Source organism: Pinus tabuliformis, chromosome J, assembly GCF_031772625.1.
Source record: "Pinus tabuliformis cultivar Carrire ecotype Pingquan chromosome J, CPIR1, whole genome shotgun sequence".
NCBI lineage: Eukaryota > Viridiplantae > Streptophyta > Pinopsida > Pinales > Pinaceae > Pinus > Pinus tabuliformis.
In genome coordinates, this window is record NC_142295.1 from 1039336106 (window position 1) to 1039340864 (window position 4759).

The following is a 4759-nucleotide window of genomic DNA, read 5'->3' on the forward strand; positions in this document are numbered from 1 at the left end:
GAAAAGCCTCCAAAAAATCACATTAAAAACAACTCCTTAAAAAATCACATTAAAAACAACTCCTTAACTCCTTAAGAAACACATTAGGTGAGCGTCTTAACGGCATTTTCCACATTTGCTTCTAGGGTTTGCAAAAATTCAGTCGGCAGCTGATTTTAGAGAGGATTTGGTAAGTTTTAGCAGTAGGGTAAAAGGCGTAGGGTATTAGAACGACCACCATAAACCTAGTGACATATTTGTTCGTATTTGTAACCCTAAGATTCCATCCTAAGCAAGTAAAATGTATCAAAATCTCGGATGGGTTTCCTGTAAACTGGACAAAGAGATTCTGCTATATATTCTACTGCAAGGGAATACATATTTGTTCGTATTTGTAACCCTAAGATTCCATCCTAAGCAAGTAAAATGTATCAAAATCTCGGATGGGTTTCCTGTAAACTGGACAAAGAGATTCTGCTATATATTCTACTGCAAGGGAATAGGTAAAACAGTGTTCCTACAGCAAAACAAAAATAAAGAAAAGAAAAAGAAGCAACACAAAAAGGGACTAAACTTGAAAATAATTGTTTCAAGTTACTTTCCAGGAAACCCATCTGAGATTTTGATCGTATTTAATTGTTCAACTTCCAATTTGCTAGCAACCTGTAGCAAGCCTTTACCCTAAACTATAATCGACAAACAACGGCCACAGAGCGATTAAACAAAATCTTTCCGACCAGAAGAGGTGGTGTTAATAAAACACCATTTATTGTTTTCAACTATCTCGAAGAAGCCAAGGGACGGAGAATTTTTCACTTCTTGGGGGACTTTGGCGCAGAAGCCTTCTCCGCTTTCTCGGCGACTTTCTTGGGGAGGAGAACCTGATGAATGTTTGGCAGCACTCCACCACTAGCGATGGTCACTTTGCCCAAAAGTTTCCCCAATTCATCATCGTTTCTCACAGCCAACTGAATGTGGCGTGGGATGATTCTGGTCTTCTTGTTGTCACGGGCTGCGTTTCCAGCCAATTCCAACACCTCAGCGGCAAGGTATTCGAGAACAGCGGCAACATAGACGGCTGCGCCGCCTCCAACACGCTTGGCATAACGCCCCTTCTTGAGATACCTGGCGATCCTCCCCACCGGAAACTGCAGTCCGGCCTTCACAGCTCTGCTGACGGACTTCTTCCTGGAGCCTGCTCCCTTCCTGCCTCCCTTTCCACTGCCCTTTCCTGAGCTCTCCATTTTCTCAATACCGCTCTTTTCTCCGGTTTGATAGTACCAGATAGACGAAAACAAGCTCACTTAGGCGAGAATACTGTGTAATGAGATGAGTAGAAGAGTGCTTAAATAGTAGGAAGGCAGGTTATAGTTTAATAGGTATGGGTGGGGCAATCTATCCGACGGTTTCAATTTCACCCTAAGGAACGGCCACGATTACCCCTCACTCAATCCGCGGCATCCTCGAAAAACCAATCGCGATGTTCGATTAAGTTGGGAAAGGTTGTTTTATTGGATGTACCTACTCCTACTCCTTCCACGCGAAATCTTTGCACTATTTCTAGAAAGCAGTATTAATAATAAAAGTGAGTAAATAATTTTTCTATTTTGTTATATATATCTTAAACATAAAGTAAAATAATAATAATAATTAATTAAAATAATAATAATAATAATTAATTAAAATAAAATAAATTATTAGAATAGAACATTATATAAGTTAAGGCACAGAGTATCCACAACAATTAAAGAAAAAACATACATAAAGTCAAATAAATAATAATGATAGAAAATAAAATAAGAAAAGCATTGAAATAGTTTACACACAAAAAAGATCCACACATCATAAAGATCGGGTAGGAATCCAACTCTTACTCAATTTTCAAACATCATCCATGTTGAGATTCTTGCATGTTTTTCAATTTCAATGGTCTCCCCCAACCTCCTATGATGAAAGTGATCAATCCTAGCGATGGCACAGGAATCCTCATTACAAACATGGTGCATAGTTTTCTCTACATGCTCAGCTATAGCTGAGGAGCGCTAATGCATGTGCGTAATGTCTGCAACATGCTCTTGAATTCGTTGATTAAAGGAACGACCAGTGTCCCCAATGTACGGAATCCCACAAGAGCAAGGGATTGAATAAACCCTTTCATGTCTTTAGGGTCAACTGGGTCCTTAAATGATGTAAGGGAGCTTCTGATGGTATTAAGGGCGCTGAAGGTAGTTAAGACCTTATGCTTTTTAAGAATATGAGCAAGTCCCATGGATGAAATGAAGTTTAACCATGGAAATAAGATCATCGAGAGCTTTTTTAATCCTAGGTCTCTTTATACCTAATGCTAGATTTGTGTTTTCATCTTTATCCCAAGGATGAACCACATTAGATGGTCGACCTAAAACTAATGATGTGATCAATCTGAAAGACATTGTGAATAACAATATGGATCACAAAACTCTCAAATTTATAATTATAATTATAATTATAACTATTATTTCATATTTTATATTTTATTTTTAGTTAAAATGTTTTATTATTTATTATTTTATTTTTTAAGTTTATTTCAGTTTTATTTTAATTTTAATGTTAATTTAACTGACAAAATGTTTACATAACTACATACTAGTTGGAGAGCGAGTTTCTAGGCAATTACTTTTAACCTTTTATTATTTTTAATTGAACTGGCATAATAAATGTTTACAAACATTTACACCACTACAACATCTCTCTCATAGCTTTTGGCTTTTAAATTTAATTTAAAAATATTATAAAATAGTTTAATTTTGAAATGAATTATGGTTTTTAGGCCAATGGTATTGATAACTAAAATATTGATCTATGGTTAAGAATCTTGTTATATTATATGTTTATTGTAAGTTATAAATTTTAATTTATAAAATTCAATTCATTAATTATTTATATATATATTTTTTAAATGTGTTATGGTTTTTTATGCAGGAGCATCGGACTTAGCCAGCAATGTGATTGTATGTTCACATGTTGTGGCTAACAAGAGATGAATTTCATTGACCTGAGTGGTCAAAATCAATTCTTAGTAGAGAGGGTTGGATCTCTCGAAAATTATCTTTACTCAATTATTGTAATAATTAGAATATTGTATTATTTTTAGAATAGGAGATAAGTTGTTAGTATAGGTGTGTATCAGAGCTCGAGAATAGGGATTTAATAGTTGAGCTGATAAAAATAGAGATTAAGTTGTCAATGCAGTTAGGATAGGATTTGATTCATAAAAGAGGAAAAAATGTAATGACAGAGAGATGAGATGATCGAGAATAGAGTAAGTAAGTGAGAGATAGGGTTTCTGAGAGAAACATAGGCCAGACAAATTGTTGTAATCGAGCCGAGAGGGCCAAGACTCTATAATTTCTATTTTATTGAATAAATTGATTAAGTGCGGCGTGGTGTATTATTCTTGTTGTGAAATTCTCTCAAATCTGCGGATTGGCATTCTGGACCCTAATCGGGTATTATTTCCATTTATTTGTTTTATTGTTAATCACTATTAATTAGTGTTAAGGCTTTATTCTGAGATTAAGCTAAACCTCTATTAAAATGTGTTTCTTAAAGTTATTTATTTAGCACGTGGGCAGTATTCACTAGCGGTAAGCGGTATCTCACGCGCTTAAGAAATGGTAAATGGTATTGTTCCAAGTCGCGCGATTAACCTTAGCGGTCGACACGTAGCACGGGAAAACCACTTTTCTCGCGCGCTCTCAACCTGATATCGATCGTGCAAAAATTCACGCAAGATTGTGTGATAACCGTTGGATCGAACGGGATAGATCGACGGTGGAGGTCGTCCAGGCTAGTTGACGCGTGATACGACATGATATCTGTTGGATCTGAAGGAGTGAAATCGACAGCGTGGATTGAAGCGCCTGACAAAAGGAAAAGTCAAAGAAGAACTGACGGTGATTGGTTAGGAAGGTGGGACCCTCAGGAGGAAATACACATATAGAATATGATTAAAGCACAACTGATTGGTTTTAAAGTTAACCACTAGTCTAATTCCAGACGACTACCCCATTTTTCATCAACCGCCTACATCATTTTGGTAATAGAGCAAGGACTAAGTTTTGTTATAGTAAACATGCCACCGAGGAGAGGAGTTGGCATAGGTCGGGGAAGACCTATAGCGAATGCAGTTTTGCTTTTGCTGGATGAGATCTGAAATCTGCGTACAAAGATGGAGACAATGGAGATTGCTCAGAGGATAGCACCTGATGAAGAAGATGCCAGTGCTGCAGAAGAATCTTTTGAGGAAGAAGAAGAGGATGAAAGTGAAGCTGCCAAAGTTCTCAAGATATTGGCCAAAGCAAGTGAAAGACCAAAGGTGGAAATACCTTTGTATGACAGGAATCTCAATGTAGAAGAATTGATGGACTGGATCAGTTCATTAGACAAGTATTTTGAATATGAGGAGGTTGATGATAAAAAGGTAAGATTTGCAGTTACCAGATTGAAGGGTCATGCAGCTATCTAGTGGGATGAACTACAAACTTCCAGAGGAAGAAAGGGAAAGCCCAAGATCAAACAATGGGATAAAATGGTAAGTAGATTGAAAGCCAAATTTATTCCAAAAGATTATCAGTTAAATATTTTCAGAAAGTTACAAAATTTGAGGCAAAAAGGAATGATTGTCAAAGAATACACATAAGAGTTTTAAAAGTTGAGCATTAGAGCAAGACATGCAGAGGATGACGTCGAAAAGGTAGCCAAGTACATCAATGGCTTGAGATATGACATACAGGATGAA

At 36.5% G+C, this 4759-nt stretch overlaps 1 pseudogene; it reads right to left on the bottom strand.

The window, feature by feature from the left end:
- Positions 1-548: 548 nt before the first annotated feature.
- On the bottom strand, positions 549-1307 carry LOC149230450 (histone H2A pseudogene; annotated as a pseudogene).
- Positions 1308-4759: the final 3452 nt, after the last annotated feature.